This window comes from Anomaloglossus baeobatrachus, chromosome 2, assembly GCF_048569485.1.
Source record: "Anomaloglossus baeobatrachus isolate aAnoBae1 chromosome 2, aAnoBae1.hap1, whole genome shotgun sequence".
NCBI lineage: Eukaryota > Metazoa > Chordata > Amphibia > Anura > Aromobatidae > Anomaloglossus > Anomaloglossus baeobatrachus.
In genome coordinates, this window is record NC_134354.1 from 36,771,238 (window position 1) to 36,790,217 (window position 18,980).

The window sequence follows — 18,980 nt, forward strand, 5'->3', positions numbered from 1 at the left end:
ATCTGTCTATGAAGCTATCGGCGCGTCGTTTGCTCCGGCATTCGCAGCCGTATGGGCACTCCAGGCTATTTCAGCTGGCTTAGCAAAAGTGGATGCTATCATACATCCAGCAGTGCCGCAAGTGGCGCACCTTACCACGCAGATGTCGGCGTTTGCGTCTTACGCTATCAATGCGGTCCTAGAATCTACCAGTCGCACCTCAATGGCGTCCGCCAATTCGGTAGTTTTGCGCAGAGCCTTGTGGTTAAAGGACTGGAAAGCAGATGCTGGTTCCAAAAAATGTTTAACCAGTTTGCCTTTATCTAGAGATAGACTGTTTGGCGAGCCATTGGCTGATATCATTAAGCAGTCCAAGGGTAAAGACTCCTCTTTACCACAACCCAGAACAACCAAACCTCAGCAGAAAAAGTGGCAGCAGAGGTTTCAGTCCTTTCGAGGTTCGGGCAAGACACCGTTTACCTCGTCCAAAGGGACTCAGAGGACGCAAAGATACTCAGATTCGTGGCGGGCTCACACGCGCCCCAAGAAAGCAAATGGAGGTACCACTTCCAAAGCGGCTACCTCATGACTTCCAGCCCCCTCCCTCCGCATCGCCGGTCGGGGGCAGGCTCTCCCGTTTTTCCGGCATTTGGATGTCACAGGTCAAAGACCGGTGGGTGACGGACATTTTGTCTCGCGGGTACAGAATCGAGTTCAATTCTCGTCCTCCAGCTCGGTTCTTCAGAACCTCCCCACATCCAGACCGAGCAGATGCTCTGCTGCAGGCGGTGGACTCCCTAAGAGCGGAAGGAGTGGTGATCCCAGTCCCTCCTCAGGAACAAGGGCAAGGGTTTTACTCCAATCTCTTTGTGGTTCCAAAAAAGGACGGCTCGTTCCGTCCTGTTCTGGACCTAAAACGGCTCAACAAACATGTGCACGCCAGGAAGTTCCGGATGGAAACCCTGCGTTCTGTCATTGCCTCAATGTCCAGAGGAGACTTCCTTGCCTCAATAGACATCAAAGATGCTTATCTCCACGTGCCAATTGCTACAGAACATCAACGTTTTCTACGTTTTGTGATAGGAGACGACCATTTTCAGTTCGTAGCTCTGCCATTTGGTCTGGCGACAGCCCCACGGGTCTTCACCAAGGTCATGGCGGCGGTGGTAGCAGTCTTGCACTCTCAGGGACACTCGGTGATCCCTTACCTAGACGATTTATTGGTCAAAGCTCCCTCTCAAGAGGCATGTCAGCACAGCCTGAATGCTACGCTGGAGACCCTACAGTCTTTCGGATGGATCATCAACTTTCCAAAGTCGATCCTATCACCGACTCAATCACTAACGTATCTTGGCATGGAGTTTCATACTCTAGCAGCGATAGTGAAGCTTCCGCTGAACAAGCAGCGGTCACTACAGACAGGGGTGCAATCTCTTCTGCAGGGCCAGTTGCATCCCTTGCGGCGCCTCATGCATTTCCTAGGGAAGATGGTGGCAGCCATGGAAGCAGTTCCCTTTGCGCAGTTTCATCTGCGCCCACTTCAATGGGACATTCTCCGCCAATGGGACGGGAAGTCAACGTCCCTGGACAGGAAAGTCTCGCTTTCCCAGACGGCCAAGGACTCCCTACAATGGTGGCTCCTTCCCACCTCATTGTCTCAGGGAAGATCCTTCCTGCCCCCATCCTGGGCAGTAGTCACGACAGATGCGAGTCTGTCAGGGTGGGGAGCAGTATTTCTCCACCACAGGGCTCAGGGGACGTGGACTCCGCAGGAGTCCACCCTTCAGATCAATGTTCTGGAGATCAGAGCAGTGTATCTTGCTCTACTGGCCTTCCAACAGTGGCTGGAAGGAAAGCAGATCCGAATCCAATCGGACAACTCCACAGCGGTGGCATACATCAACCACCAAGGAGGGACGCGCAGTCGGCAAGCCTTCCAAGAAGTCCGGCGCATTCTAATGTGGGTGGAGGACAGAGCATCCACCATATCCGCGGTTCACATCCCAGGCGTAGAAAACTGGGAAGCAGACTTCCTCAGTCGCCAGGGCATGGACGCAGGGGAATGGTCCCTTCACCCGGACGTGTTTCAGGAAATCTGTCGCCGCTGGAGAGTGCCGGACGTCGACCTAATGGCATCCCGGCACAACAACAAGGTCCCGGCATTCATGGCGAGGTCGCGCGATCAAAGAGCTCTGGCGGCAGACGCCTTGGTTCAAGATTGGTCGCAGTTTCAGCTCCCATACGTGTTTCCGCCTCTGGCGCTCTTGCCCAGAGTGCTACGCAAGATCAGATCCGAGTGCAGCCGCATCATACTCGTCGCTCCAGACTGGCCGAGGAGGTCGTGGTATCCGGATCTGTGGCATCTCACGATCGGTCGACCGTGGTCACTGCCAGACCGACCAGACTTACTGTCCCAAGGGCCGTTTTTCCATCAGAATTCTGCGGCCCTGAACCTGACTGTGTGGCCATTGAGTCCTGGATCCTAGCATCTGCAGGATTATCTCAAGGAGTCGTTGCCACAATGAGACAAGCTAGAAAGTCGAATTCGGCTAAGATCTACCACAGAACGTGGAAGATTTTCTTATCCTGGTGCTCTGCTCAGGGAGTGTCTCCCTGGCCATTTGCATTGCCCAAGTTTCTTTCCTTCCTGCAATCGGGGTTAGAAAAGGGCTTGTCGCTCAGCTCCCTTAAAGGGCAAGTTTCGGCACTATCCGTGTTTTTTCAGAAGCGTCTAGCACGTCTTTCTAAGGTGCGCACGTTCCTGCAGGGGGTCTGTCATATTGTGCCCCCGTACAAGCGGCCGTTAGATCCATGGGATCTGAACAGGGTACTAGTTGCTCTCCAGAAGCCGCCCTTCGAGCCTCTGAAGGAAGTTTCCTTTTCTCGGCTGTCACAGAAAGTGGCGTTTCTTGTTGCGATCACATCGCTTCGGAGAGTGTCTGAGCTGGCAGCTCTGTCATCCAAGGCTCCCTTCCTGGTGTTCCACCAGGACAAGGTAGTGCTGCGCCCTATTCCGGAGTTTCTCCCTAAGGTCGTATCCTCTTTTCATCTTAATCAGGATATATCCTTGCCTTCTTTTTGTCCTCATCCGGTTCACCGGTATGAAAAGGACTTACGTTTGCTAGATCTGGTGAGAGCACTCAGAATCTACATTTCCCGCACGGCGCCCATGCGCCGTGCCGATGCACTTTTTGTCCTTGTCGCTGGTCCGCGCAAGGGGTTGCAGGCTTCTAAAGCCACCCTGGCTCGATGGATCAAAGAACCAATTCTAGAGGCCTACCGTTCTGCGGGGCTTCCGGTTCCTTCAGGGCTAAAAGCCCACTCAACCAGAGCCGTGGGTGCGTCCTGGGCATTACGTCACCAGGCTTCGGCTCAACAGGTGTGCCAGGCAGCTACCTGGTCCAGTCTGCACACTTTCACCAAGCATTATCAGGTGCATACCTATGCTTCGGCGGATGCCAGCTTAGGTAGAAGAGTCCTGCAGGCGGCAGTGACACCCCCGTAGGGGAGGGCTGTTTTGCAGCTCTAACATGAGGTATTTCTTTACCCACCCAGGGACAGCTTTTGGACGTCCCAATCGTCTGGGTCTCCCAATAGAGCGCTGAAGAAGAAGGGAATTTTGTTACTTACCGTAAATTCCTTTTCTTCTAGCTCTTATTGGGAGACCCAGCACCCGCCCTGTTGTCCTTCGGGATGTTTTTTTGTTGTTTGCGGGTACACATGTTGTTCATGTTGAACGGTTTTTCAGTTCTCCGATGTTATTCGGAGTTAATTTGTTTAAACCAGTTATTGGCTTCCTCCTTCTTGCTTTGGCACTAAAACTGGAGAACCCGTGATACCACGGGGGGGGTATAGCCAGAGGGGGAGGGGCCTTGCACTTTTAATGTAGTGCTTTGTGTGGCCTCCAGAGGGCAGTAGCTATACCCCAATCGTCTGGGTCTCCCAATAAGAGCTAGAAGAAAAGGAATTTACGGTAAGTAACAAAATTCCCTTCTTTATCTTCAATAGATCTATATTCATTTAATGCCTCTGCATTTCCCAAAAGCCACCAGTAGATGTCATAGGTATACAAAACCTAATTCTCATAGAGAGATACAATTGCTAAAAGCAACACAAAGGAAGCTTCATCCACTTAATTCCTAACGTATATTTCCATGCATTCGCATTATATTAGGCTCTTAATAGAGCAGTGCCCATGTGTGCATAAAAATATAAAGTAGGGGAATAGACTGGACCCTACTCAAAGGACAACCTCAGAGAAACTCATATCACATTATATATATGTGGGGTGACCTATCCTGGTCAATGAACCCCAGACAGGAAATTCAAAACCATCCTCAGTCTATGTGTCAGAAACAGAAAATCCCTCCCCGGGGTGCACCACCACAATCACAGAAAGCAGTTAAAAACCAGCTGCTTGTTCAGACCATCATGACTAGTAGATCTGAATCGATAAATCCACTTGCATTCCTTTTGGAGCAAGATTTTATTCCAATCCCCTCCTCTTGGTGAAGGGGACACTTGTTCAATTGCGGTAAAAGTTATACTCTGTAGATCTCCCCCATGAACAAGCCTCACGTGCCTAGACACTGGGGTATCCCTAGCATTACGTATATCACCCAGGTGTTCTCCTATTCGTTTACGGAATTCCCTTTTTGTTTTCCCTATATAATTCAAAGGGCAACTACAGGTAATCAAGTATATCACTCCCTCGGAACCACAATTTACAAATTCCCGTATCTGATAACTCTTTCCTGTGCTGACACTTAAGGCCCCGTCACACTAAGCAACATCGCTAGCAACATCGCTGCTAACGAACAACTTTTGTGACGTTGCTAGCGATGTTGCTGTGTGTGACATCCAGCAACAACCTGGCCCCTGCTGTGAGGTCGCTGGTTGTTGCTGAATGTCCTGGGCCATTTTTTAGTTGTTGCTGTCCCGCTGTGAAGCGCAGATCGCTGTGTGTGACAGCGAGACAGCAACAACTAAATGTGCAGGCAGCAGGAGCCGGCTTCTGCGGAGGCTGGTAACCACAATAAACATCGGGTAACCAAGAAGCCCTGTCCTTGGTTACCCGATATTTACCTTTGTTACCAGCCTCCGCCGCTCTCACTGTCAGTGCCGGCTCCTGCTCTGTGCACATGTAGCTGCAGGACACATCGGGTTAATTAACCCGATGTGTGCTGTAACTAGGAGAGCAGGGAGCCAGCGCTCAGTGTGCGCTGCTCCCTGCTCTCTGCACGTGTAGCTCCGTGCGCTGGTAACCAAGGTAAATATCGGGTTGGTTACCCGATATTTACCTTAGTTACCAAGCGCAGCATCTTCCACGCGGCGCTGGGGCCTGGTCACTGGTTGCTGGTGAGCTCACCAGCAACCCGTGTAGCGACGCTCCAGCGATCCCTGCCAGGTCAGGTTGCTGGTGGGATCGCTGGAGCGTCGAAGTGTGACATCTCACCAGCAACCTCCTAGCAACTTACCAGCGATCCCTATCGTTGTTGGGATCGCTGGTAAGTTGCTTAGTGTGACTGGACCTTTAGTGATTCTTTTTTCTGGGCAATCCACTTGCAAAATTTGCAATGTCCACACCTGAAGGTCCCTGTTGGTTTCCTGTCTAACCATGTCCCCATAGCTTTTGGGACCTCATAAAAGCTATGCACTAGCCGATCTTTAAGGGCTATACCCTTCCTGAATGTTACCAATGGTTTGGGTGGAACATAGTCTTGTAGACTTGGATTGGCCCTAAGGATACCCCAGTGTCTGCGTAAAATTGTCAGCACCTCCTGATTACAATTGTCAAAAGTGCCGATCAAACGCACTACTTGTTCAGAGGTTTCTTTCTCCTTGGGGACAAGGAGATCATGTCTATTTCTCTCGATTGCTCCTTTATATGCCCTAGTCAGAACATCCGGGGGTTATCCTCTCTCAGAGACTCGAGCACGTAGATCTCTTGCTTGATTGTGAAAGACGGTGTTAGAGGAACAATTCCTCCTCAACCTGAGGTATTGTCCCCTTGGGATCCCTCTTTTCAATGGAACTGGATGGTAACTGGTCCAATGAAGCAAGTTATTAGATGCAGTGGGTTTACGATAAACCTTGGTTTGTATAAAGCCCTGTTCATCCTTACTCAAGACAACATCAAGAAAAGGTAGTTCGTCTCTCTGGATCTCTGAAGTAAAAAACAGCCCTATGGTATTCTTATTTAGCTCTTGCACGAACTCTCCAAATAAATCCCGGGGGCCGGTCCAAAGAATCAGTATATCATCTATGAACCGGCCCCAGAACAACATGTGATCAGTCCATTTAGACAGGTGTTCTTGGAAGACAATAGTGTATTTCCACCAGCCCAGGAACAAGTTGGCATACGATGGGGTACAAGAGCACCCCATCGCTGTGCCCCTGAGCTGGTGGTAATATATTTTGTCAAAAATGAAGAAGTTATGGGTCAATACATGTTCTAAGAGGTCCAATACAAAGAGATTGTGATTCTCAAATTGTATCCCCCTTGTCTCCAGAAAATGTCTGACTGCCCTTAGCCCCTTATCATGAGGAATAGAACTATAGAGGGACTCTACGTCAATGGATGCAAAGAATGTATCATCATCCATGATAATCCCATCGATCTTACTTAGAAGGTCGCTGGTGTCTCTCAAGTATGAAGATAAGGATGTTACAAAGGGCCTTAAAATTGCGTCAAGATAGATACCTGCGTTCTGTGTCAAGGAATTAATCCCGGCCACAATTGGACGTCCCTTTAATGGGGACGTCCCCTTGTGGACTTTTGGGAGTGCGTAAAATGTAGGCGTAGTTGGAAATTTATGAGTCATAAATTCCAATTCGTTTTTAGATATCAATTTTTCCTCATAGGCTGTTTTAATTAATACATTCAGAGATCCAGAGAAGACTTCAGTGGGATCTTTGTTCAATATACAATAATTTTCCCTCTGCTTCAAAATGTTGAAACACATAGATAAATACCTTTCATGATCCAGGAGGACCATATTCCCTCCTTTATCTGAAGGTTTGAGTACAAAGCTGTTATTCTTTGCTAGAGCCACCAGTGCATCCATTTCTTGTTTGTTGAGGTTCGCCATACCATTCTGTTTTGACAAGCATAATTGTGAGAGTTCCTCATTTACCACTTTCATAAATATATCCACACTATCTAGATCGCTTCTCGGTGGTGATCTGGTGCTTTTATTTCTGAGCAGTGTAAATGGGCCTATCCCTGGTTCCCGGTCTCCTTCCTCTTGGAGGTCATAGAGTGTACAAAAAGTGTCCCTATCTTCAGGCGTAATCCCCAGAGCCTCCATTTTATTTTTATCAGTATCATGGAAGAATTTCTTTCATTTCAGTTTTCTTCCAAAAAGAGCCATATCCTTTGTCCAGGAAAACGCATCATAGCGCTCAGTGGGAACAAATGAGAGGCCTCTGCTTAGGACTCTAATATCTCCTTCTGTTAGTATATAGGAGGAAAGATTAATAATCTGATTTTTTACCTCTTTCTCGATCCCACCGGTGTAAATTTTGGTCTCAAGTCGTACCGGGGGACCCCCTGCTCTGAAAAAGGCCAGCGCTCTGCCTTTCATTAGCGGTGACAGGAAGTTCCTCCCTCGTCGCTATGGATGCAGATACACAGCGTGGACTGGAGCACAGCGGCGCACTACAGCACCCAGGAGGCCGGCAATGAAAGGTAAACATATTATGTTATATTACATGCTCACCTTACCTTCCGTTCCATCGCAGGCCTCCTGGGTCTTGTAGTTCGCCGCGAGGACGTCGCGATGTACCCGGGAACTCCAAGAACCATGAGGCCGGCGGCGGAACGGAAGGTAAGGTGAGCATAATACTGTATGTGTGTGCGTGCGTGTGTGTTTGTGCGTACATGTGTGTGTTTGTGCGTACATGTGTGTGTTTGTGTGGACTGCAAGTGCGGGTCAGAGTGTGGTGGATGGACAAAACCGGAAGTGTGTGCGGTGAGAATTTCGCTCGTACAGCAAAGCTTTCTCATAAAGCGGGTTACAAATTTACAGAAAGCTTTGCTTGTTAAGCGAAATTCTCGTTAAGAGGGTTACTCGTTAAGAGGTATCACTGTATATTCATTTAATGCCTCTGCACTTCCCAAAAGCCACCAGTAGCTGTCATAGGTATACAAAAGGTAACCTTTTTTGAATTTTGTTTAAGAGGGTGAGAGAAGGGATTTTTAAGGGAGAGCCGCCGAGGAATGGGGGCATCGGTTAAGTGATGATGTACTCCATTGACAGGCAGGAAAAGTCCTGGTTAGGGGAAGCTTAAGGACATGGCCATTTTTTCTACCTGTCTCCCCATAATGGAAGGATGGAGTATTGCTCTAAAGTATGGTAATTTCCCTCCCATCCATTCTCTAATAATCTCAACTATAAGTGGCTTAGACACCTTCTTAAATTTTCACTGTATATTTGTTGTTTGTCTAGGTCTGGGAAATAATTTTTAATGCGTATAAATAAAAAAGAACTTTTAACCCCTTCAGCGCCCAGCCTGTTTTCACCTTAAAGGGAAGGTATCGCGATTTTTTATTTTTGTATTAAAAATAGTGATTATGAAATCAAGTATTTCTAATACAAAATGAAAATCGCAGCTTATTTAGTTTTTATGTAATTCTTATTTTACTGGAGGCACTGGGGGCTGCCATGCTGGATTTGCTGTGTGTGTAACGACAGTAACTCCTTCCTTTATGGCAGCCCCTGTGCATAGACTCTGATAGTCGCGCTCCGACCCCATGAAGTACGTTACAGTGGGCGTCTGCTGTGACCTGGACGCGCCCCCTGGGCTGTCCAGAACACAACAGAGGGAGGAGACCAGCGCCATCATTGTGGAGCTCACAGCGTGTCCTGTTTGCTCCACTTTACCCCTGTCACCCGCCGGGATGTGTGAGTACGGGCCGCCCCCACTCCCCTCCCCTCGTTACTGTCTCCGATGACATCCCATCCCTCCGTTCTCCCCAGCCCCTGCTCTGCCCCAGCTACTGCCGCTGCCCCTCCCCCCCGCCGTTACTCTCTCCAATGACACCCCCCTCCCTCCGTTCTCCCGAGTCCCCGCTCTGCCCGCTGCCGCAGCTCCCCCAGCTCTGCCCACCGCTGCTGTGTGTCTGTGTGTGTGTGTGTGTGTGTGTGTGTCACAAGGTCCCCATCAGGGGTGATTGTGAGTGTGTGTCGGCGCTTGCGATGCTGTGCAGTGAGCTTCCGGGACCTGCGAGAGGATCACATGGGAAGCATGTGATATCTCCGGATGTTGTGAGTGTGTGCGCGCGATTGTACAGGTATGTGCGATATCGTGAGTGTATGCGATCGGATGTGTGAGTGTATGCGATCGGATGTGTGAGTGTATGCGATCGGATGTGTGAGTGTATGCGATCGGATGTGTGAGTGTATGCGATCGGATGTGTGAGTGTATGCGATCGGTTGTGTGAATGTAAGCGATCGGATGTGTGAAATGTCGGCCGGACGCAGGGGAGGATGGCATGCAGCACAGCTGCCTGGAGCGCCCACCGGTGGTCACAGGGAGGAATGATGTGAAAGGTGTGTGTGTGTGTGTGTGTGTGTGGCACAAGGTCCCCATCAGGGGTGATTGTGTGTGTGTGTGTGGCACAAGGTCCCCATCAGGGGTGATTGTGTGTGTGTGTAGCATAAGGTCCCCATCAGGGGTGATTTTGTGTGTGTGTGTGTCACAAGGTCCCCATCAGGGGTGATTGTGTGTGTGTGTGTGTGTGTGTGTGTGTGGCACAAGGTCCCCATCAGGGGTGATTCTGTGTGTGTGGCACAAGGTCCCCATCAGGGGTGATTGTGTGTGTGTGTGTGTGTGTGTGTGTGGCACAAGGTCCCCATCAGGGGTGATTCTGTGTGTGTGGCACAAGGTCCCCATCATGGGTGATTGTGTGTGTGTGTGTGTGTGTGTGTGTGTGTGGCACAAGGTCCCCATCAGGGGTGATTGTGTGTGTGTGTGTAGCACAAGGTCCCCATCAGGGGTGATTGTGTGTGTGTGTGTGTGTGTGTGTGGCACAAGGTCCCCATCAGGGGTGATTTTGTGTGTGTGTGTGTGTGTATGTGTGGGGCACAAGGTCCCCATCAGGGGTGATTGTGTGTGTGTGTGGCACAAGGTCCCCATCAGGGGGTGATTGTGTGTGTGTGTGTGTGTGTGTGTGTGTGTGTGTGTGCGTGTGCCACTGCATGTGAGTACCTGTGTGTGTACCAGTGATACTGTCTGCAGGGTTGTGTATCTAATCCTCTCCTGTGTGATACTGTCTGCTGAGCTGTGTATCTAATCCTGTCATGTGATACTGTCTGCAGAGCTGTGTATCTAATCCTATCCTGTGTGATACTGTCTGCAGAGCCGTGTATCTAATTCTATCCTGTGTGATACTGTCTGCTGAGCTGTGTATCTAATCCTATCGTGTAATACTGTCTGCTGAGCCGTGTATCTAATCCTCTCCTGTGTGATACTGTCTGCAGAGCTGTGTATCTAATCCTATCCTATGTGATACTGTCTGCAGAGCCGTGTATCTAATACTCTCCTGTGTGATACTGTCTGCTGAGCCGTGTATCTAATCCTCTCCTGTGTGATACTGTCTGCAGAGCTGTGTATCTAATCCTATCCTGTGTGATACTGTCTGCAGAGCCGTGTATCTAATACTCTCCTGTGTGATACTGTCTGCTGAGCCATGTATCTAATCCTCTCCTGTGTGATACTGTCTGCAGAGCTGTGTATCTAATCCTCTCCTGTGTGATACTGTCTGCAGAGCCGTGTATCTAATCCTCTCCTGTGTGATACTGTCTGCAGAGCCGTGTATCTAATCCTATCCTGTGTGATACTGTCTGCAGAGCCGTGTATCTAATCCTATCCTGTGTGATACTGTCTGCTGAGCCGTGTATCTAATCCTCTCCTGTGTGATACTGTCTGCAGAGCCGTGTATCTAATCCTATCCTGTGTGATACTGTCTGCAGAGCCGTGTATCTAATCCTATCCTGTGTGATACTGTCTGCAGAGCCGTGTATCTAATCCTCTCCTGTGTGATACTCCTGCTGTCCTTGGTGACACTTTAGACATTTCTGGTCACCAGGAAAATGGCTGTGCACTGTGTCCTTACATGTCATTCTCTGTTATCTGTTGTAAACACTCAGATTAGGAGGAGGGAGGCGTGCCATCACACACAGGAGAGCAGACTCCGCCCACTTTACGGCAGGCTGTAATCTGAGCTATTTATACAGTGGAAATTCAGTAGGATTTCAGAAGCTGCTCCCCCTAGTGTTTAACAGTGGAAAATATCAAACTTTTTAATTTTTTTTTTTTTATATTTTGCACAATTAAAAAAAAAAAAAAAAAAATATTTAAACAAAACATTTAAACATTATTACTTTACATTTTTTCAGTTATTATTATTATTATTTTTTTTAACAATACCTTCCCTTTAGAGACCCGGCTATTTTTGGCAATTTTGACCAGTGTCACTTTGACAGGTTATAACTCTGGAACACTTCAACGGATCCTGGCGATTCTGACATTGTTTTTTCGTGACATATGTCAGTGGTAAATTTAGGCCGATATGTTTTGCGTTTATTTGTGAAAATTTTGGAAATTTGGCGAAAATTTTGAAAATTTTGCAATTTTCAAAATTTGAAATTTTATGCCCATAAATCTGAGAGATATGTCACACAAAATAGTTACTAAATAACATTTCCCACTTGTCTGCTTTACACCAGCGCAATTTTTGAAAAAAAAAAAAATTCCTTTAGGAAGTTAGAAGGGTTCAAAGTTCATCAGCAATTTCTCATTTTTCCAACAAAATTTCCCAAAAATTTTTTAGGTACCACATCACATTTGGAGTGATTTGAGAAACCTAGGCGACAGAAAATACCCAAAAGTGACCCCATTCTAAAATCTGCACCCCTCACTCTGCTCAAAACCACATCCAAGAAGTTTATTAACCCTTTAGGAGCTTCACAGCAACCAAAGCAATGTGGAAGAAAAAAAGAAAATTTTACTTTTTTAACACAAAAATTTTACTTTAGCCATAAAATTAGTATTTTCACAAGGGTATCAGGAAAAATGCATCATAAAATGTATCGTGCATTTTCTCCTGAGTACGCAGATACCTCATATGTGGTGGAAATCAAATGTTTGGGCACACTGCAGGACTCGGAAGGCAAGGAGCGCCATTTGAATTTTTTAGTGCAAAATTAGCTGCACTCATTAGCGGACGCCATGTCGGGTTTGAAGACTCCCTGAGGTGCCTAAACAATAGAGCTCCCCATAAGTGACCCCATTTTGGAAACTAGAGCCCTCAAATATTTTTTCTAGATGTTTGATGTGCACTTTGAACCCCTGGGGGCTTCACAGAAGTTTATAATTTTGAGCCGTGAAAAGAAAAATTTTCTTTTTTTACCACAAAACTGTTGCTTCAACCAGGTAGCTTTTTTTTATCACAAGGGTATCAGGAGAAAATGCATCAGAAATGTATTGTGCATTTTCTCCTAAGTACGCAGATACCTCATATGTGGTGGAAATCAATTGTTTGGGCGTACGGCGGGGCTCAGAAGAGAAGGAGCGCCATTTCATAGTAAAATTGATTGGAATTATTAGCAGACGCCATGTTGCATTTGGAGACCCCCTGAGGTGCCTAAACAATGGAGCTCCCCCACATGTGATCCCATTTTGGAAACTAGACTCCCCCCCCCATACAAAAAAATTAGTTTGGTGAAATAAAAAATACAGACATCAGTAAAAAAAAAAATGAATAAAAAAAAAAATATGAGCGCCTGCCACTAAGACCAGTGCCAAACGTGAGAGCAATGCACGAGTCTCGCATCGCATCATCCACTCCAGTCTGGAAGCGAGCAACTGTGCTGGATAATGTGATGCGAGAGGGCTGGGCGGCAGATGAGAAAGGGCGCAGCGGATGGAAGATGGGAAAGGGCGCAGCGGATGGAGGAGCGGCAGAGGATGGGAAAGGGCGCAGCGGATGGATGATGGGAAATGGCGCAGCGGATGGAGGAGCGGCAGAGGATGGGGGGAGGGAGGTGAGATGGGGATACCTACCTTACAGGATGGATTTAGGCAGCAGGATCACAGCAGACAGAAGAGGCAGCAGATGAAGGAGGCAACAGATTGAGGAGTGTGAGAGGGGGCAGTAGATGAAGAGGATGGGAGAGAGCAGATCAGGGAGGGGGGCAGAGTCTGATGGGAGAGAGAGATGGCACATGGAGGAGGGGGGGCCCCGGGGGAAGGGTGGCTTGCAGCACATGTGGGGGGAGGGTGGCTTGCAGCACATGTGGGGGAGGGTGGCTTGCAGCACATGGAGGGTGAGGAGGTGTAGTGGCGATGGGGAAGGGGCAGCCGATGAAGGCGGCGGCGGCAGCCGATCGGGAACAGTGGGGGCTGATTAGGGGGCAGCAGCGGCTGAAAAAGGTGGGTGCGACGGCGGCGGGGACAGTGATGAGCGTGGTGGCGGGGACAGTGGAAAGCGTGGCGGCGGGGACAGTGGCGAGCGTGGCGGCGGGGACAGTGGCGGCGGGGACAGTGGCGAATGTGGCGGCGGGGACAGTGGGGGGCAGGGCGATCGGGGACAGCGGTGGATCGGGAGCAGTGGCGGGGCGATCAGAGACAGTGGCAGGGCTGGCGGTGGCGGGCAGGGCGATCGGAGACAGCGGCGGGGCTGGCGGTGGCGATCGGAGACAGCGGCGGGGCTGGTGGTGACGGGCGGGGCGATCGGCGACAGCGGCGGGGCTGGGGCTGGCGGGCGGGGCGATCGGAGACAGCAGCGGGGCTGGCGCTGGTGGGCGGGGCAATCGGAGACAGCGGCGGGGCTGGCGGTGGCGGGCGGGGCGATCGGAGACAGCAACGGGGCTGGCGGTGGCGATCGGAGCCGCGGCGGGGCGATCGGAGACAGCGGCGGGGCTGGGGCTGGCGGGCGGGGCGATCAGAGACACAGCGGCGGGGCTGGCGTTGGCGGGCAGGGCGATCGGAGACACAGCGGCGGGGCTGGCGGTGGCGGGCGGGGCGATCGGAGACAGCAGCGGGGCTGGCGGGGCGATCGGAGACAGCGGCGGGGCTGGCGGTGGTGGGCGGGGCGATAGGAGACAGCGGCGGGGCTGGCATGGCGATCGGGGATAGGGGCGGGCGGCGGGGGCAGCAACTTACCGATGGGCACCCGCAGAGACCGCTCTCCTCGGCTTTCAGGGACGGACACAGGTCACCGGCACCAGATCCACGGTGATTGGCGAGATCGGTCACAAGACCGGTCTCTCCATTTAGAGCTGGGGGCGGGTGAAGCACCGATCACCCAGCTCCAGCCAATGGCCAGTGCTACAGCAGCACTGATCAGGGCTGGATTTCAATGTTCCAGCCATTTTTGATGGCTGGAACATTACAGTGACTGTAATTGGCTGAGCGGCGTTCGTCAGCCAATCACAGCCTGTGTAGGTTCGGGGAGGAGGCACCACCCGTCCTGAGGTCAGACAGAGGTCCCCTCCTTCCCGAATCTACTGTTTAATTAAACAAATTTCACTCCCCGGGGCTCCGGGACCCCGATTTCGCCATGACGTACTAGGTACGTCACGGGTCGTTTAGCACCATGTCACCATGACGTACCCAGTACGTCAAAGGTCGTTAAGGGGTTAATGAGTTATTAATTGAAATTGGGTATATTCTGACATAGAAGAGGTTGTACTGTCATGATTCCACCATTCACAGTGTTCAATGAATGCTGTGAAAGACAACTCTGCCGCCCTATGGGATCAAGGGTTTGCGGAGCTGTCAGGATTGTGAGTGACAGCTCAATTGTCCAATCTGAGGCAGAGGCATGAGTATTATGGATGACAGCTCTGATGTCCTATTGAGCTGAGTCTGTGGGATCTCTTCCAGTTATCATCTGGTTCTAGGTGATTACATGGCTAATTAGCATTCTGACAATGGTCAGGCCGTTGCTATTTGTAAATTTGCTCAAGTGATGTGTGTTTCTCTGAGTTTTGGTCTCCATTGCAGATCTTGGATTCACCCATTTGACTTTGTATTGAGCCGTTACCTTCCTGATACTTTGACCTCGGACAGTGACCGTACTAATCTTTTGTCTTTTCCCTTTGTCTATTACGATCCCTTTTGGTACTGACCTCGAACCTCTTCACTATCCTCCCTCACGGCCCGTCTGTTAATAGTGACTGGTGTCACAGGGGGCTTTTCATTTTTGTTCTCTTTACAGCATTTATCATGTATTTAATTCATTTTATATTTTGATCGGTAAAACATTTATAGACAATAACAAATATTCCTTTTTATTTATTTTTTTAAATGAGTAAAGAGAAGATAATTCAACATCTTTTCTTTTTTTTTTTCAATTTAAGTGTTTTATTGGTTTTCATGAAAAAAAGGACAACAAAACGGGTCATGTCATACAGATACATATTGCATAACAACTATGAGAACCAGGACCATGAGGTCCAACAGGTAAAGGAAAGAAGGGGAGAGAGGGGGCTGGAGGGCATTGCACATAGGCGATATTGTGACAATTATCCACTACAACACCTAGAGAAGCTCCTGGCGCACAGAGTCCCCCTTCCACCCGTCTCTCACTCTCCTAAAGGAAACTTACCATAAAAGAAACTCCTAAAAAGAAAGGTCAGAAAGTGGAAAGAGAAAGGGAAGAAAACAGAAAGGGAGAAAGAGTATCGAAAGAGGGTGCCATGGGTCCTTCACCTGCCCGCCATGTTTATGTAAGGAGGTAAAAGGTTCCGATCAAAAAGGGGATTTGGGTCATGTCATGGGTTTGAGCCAGATCCTGCCAAATAAGACTCCCAGTGGGACCATTTTGTGACCACAGACTCTGCATCCCCCCGCGACTGGGCCAGAACCCTCTCCATCCGGTATATTGCATTCACCTCGTCAGTCCACTCTTCCAGGGTTGGAGAGTCTGCCTTCTTCCAGTGACGGGGTATAACCGTCTTGGCCGCCTGTAGGAGGTGTCGCAGAACAGATTTTTTGTACGCAGCCTGCGGCATAGGGAACATGTAAAGCAGAACTGCCTCAGGGTGTCTAGGCACGGTCACTCCTGAAACCTCTTTGATCGCCTCTAGCACCCCCTCCCAAAAGGACTGCAAGGCTAAGCACGACCACCATATATGCGTCATGGTGCCCCCCTGGCTTCCGCACCTCCAACAATTGTCTGGGGTCTCAGGCCACCACCGATGCAGGAGGGAAGGGACCCGATACCATCGTGATATAACTTTATAACTGGTCTCCTGGGACTTAGTAGCAGTCACCGACTTGTGTGACAAGTGGAAGCATCGCCCCCATTGTTCTCTAGAGAATGTTTGGTTGAGTTCCCCCTCCCATGCTCCGCAAAAGGGGGGGAGATCATCCAAGCCCCCGGAGACCAGCAATTTGTATATAACTGAAATGTTGTGATTCAGGGCAGTCGTTGTTGTACACATGGCCTCATAAGGGGATGGAGAGAGTGCAAGCTCGTGCGTCTGTGTGAGTGATGTAATAAAATGCTGGAGTTGGGCGTATTCGAAATTGTGGCGTAGTTTTTGGGGTTTCTCCCCCAAAATCGTAGAGAGTGGTAGTGTCCGTCCCTGTGGGGCAATATGGATGAGCCGAAGAGGCGTCCGTTTAGTTCCTTCCAGGAAGCGAGTGACAGAGGCACCCGGAAGAAAATCCGGACTATCGGTCACCGGCATCAGCGGTCCATATGCACGAATCAGATCGCATTTCCTACCAGGGGCGTGTATGGTGCGCAGAGTCTGCTCGATACTGTACCCCACCACCAATTTGCGACGGTTCAGCCGTGGCCACGTCCAAGGCAGAGTTGGCGCCGACAGAGAGCATAGATCATGGGCCAGACGCACCCATAGTTTAGACCCCTCATTATGCAACAGGTCCAGGACACGGGCATGGGCCACTGCTAGGTGATACTTTCGGCAGTCCGGCAGTCCCAGCCCTCCCGCGTCCTTTGGTCTGGTCAGAACACTACCTCGTATTCTGGGTCGGCCCTTGGCCCAGACAAACTGGATAAATAGTTGTTGAATTTTGTACCAATATGACGCGGGGATGTGGACGGGTACCGTCTGCAGAAGGTATAATAAGCGAGGCAGTACTGTCATTTTGAGGGCGCCAACCCTACCAAACCAGGACACCACCCCCTGATGCCAGGTGGCTAGATCCCTCTCTGATTTGATAAGAAATTGTTGGAAGTTAAGTGAAAACAGTTTGGACAGGTCGGATGGAATGGTGATACCCAGATATCGGATACTGTTGTTTTGTGGCCACTTAAAAGGGTGTTTGGATTGTAGGCAAGAAACTAGATTTGGAGGAAGGGAGACATTCAAAGCCTCTGATTTGTCGAGGTTTATCCAGAAATTGGACCATCTTCCAAAATTATCCAACTTTGACATCAGGGATGGGAGAGCCTCAAGCGGGTTAGTGAGATAAACTAAGAGGTCGTCGGCGAAAGCCGAGCATTTATATTCATGGTTCGCTATCTTGATCCCTTGGATGTCTGGGTTGGCTCGCAGGGCCGCCATGAGATGCTCCATCACTAGGATGTATAGAAGAGGGGATAAGGGGCATCCCTGTCTCGTCCCGTTATGGATGGTGACAGTGTCCGATAAGGTGCCATTGATTTTTATACGCGCCGACGGGGTGTGGTACAGTGCAAGTATTTTAGCCGTTAGGTTTGGGCCCAGCTGCAGGTGATTTAATGTTTGGGCGAGTGACTCCCATGAAATCCTGTCGAAGGCCTTCTCGGCATCTAAGGACAGGATCATCAATGGTATCCCTCGGTTGCGAGCAAATTGAATAATATCTAGAGTTTTAAGGGTATTGTCTCTAGCCTCTCGTCCCGGGACAAACCCAACCTGGTCTAGGTGGATCAGATCCGGAAGGAGAGGATTGAGCCTGTTGGCAATAAGTTTAGCATAGCACTTAATATCTACATTGAGCAGGGAAATCGGTCTATAGCTACCGCAAACGCCCGGGTCCTTGCCTACTTTGGGAATGACTGTGATGTGCGCCGCTGTAGAGTCTGTTGGAAAGAGGGCGGTGTCTGAAATTGAATTAAAAGACTCCAACATCAGAGGCGCAAGTAGGGTCGAAAAGGATTTATAGAATTTTGCTGTTAGCCCGTCCGGACCTGGACTTTTATTGCCAGGAGCACTCTGGATAACCTGCAATAATTCTTCTATCGTGAACGGGGCCTCAAGATTTTCTAATATGGCACTATTCAGTTTTTTAAAGGGGGAAGGGGGGGCATCTGTTGAGGCGTTGGGGGACACCCTAGGAGGGGGTAGATTGTACAACCTAGAATAATAGTTATGAAAGGCATTTGAAATCTCAGGGGTAGTATGAACCAGGCCACCCGATGAGTCCTGAATATGTGGAATCAGGTTTGTTGCCCTTTTGGTACGTAACGCGTTGGCTAGCATTTTGCCTGGTTTGTCGCCGAACTCGTAGAATTTGCTCCTACCCAATTGAATAATGTGACTATATGAGGAGTCCAGTAATTTCCTAACCTCCAACCTCGCTCTTAGAAGTGCTTGGAGTGTCGAGGCCGCCAGAGCACGTTTATGGAGGAGTTCAAGTGTTGTGACTTTTTGAAGAGCGTCTTTAATGGCTTGTGCCCTACTTTTTTTACTTCGAGAGCCGTGTTTAATGAAAGTCCCACGAAGGACACATTTTAGGGCCTCCCACTTAAACACAGGCGCAGTGGTGTCTGATGCGTGGTCCCCCACAAAATCTTTTCTTTTTTTAACTTTTTTTAATACTTTTGAAAAAACGTTTTTTAAATGCATTTCTTTTTTATTGTTTTAGTGGATATGACCTTTATGTATAATTGCTTTTAAAGCACCTGTAACAACCAGAACTATAAAATGTAGACATTATTTCTCATGACTAATTAATCATATAAAAAACTCAAACAATGTACCAGTAAGGCACTTCTTTCTTCCTCCCACCCTCCAAAAACAGATTTAAAATTAATC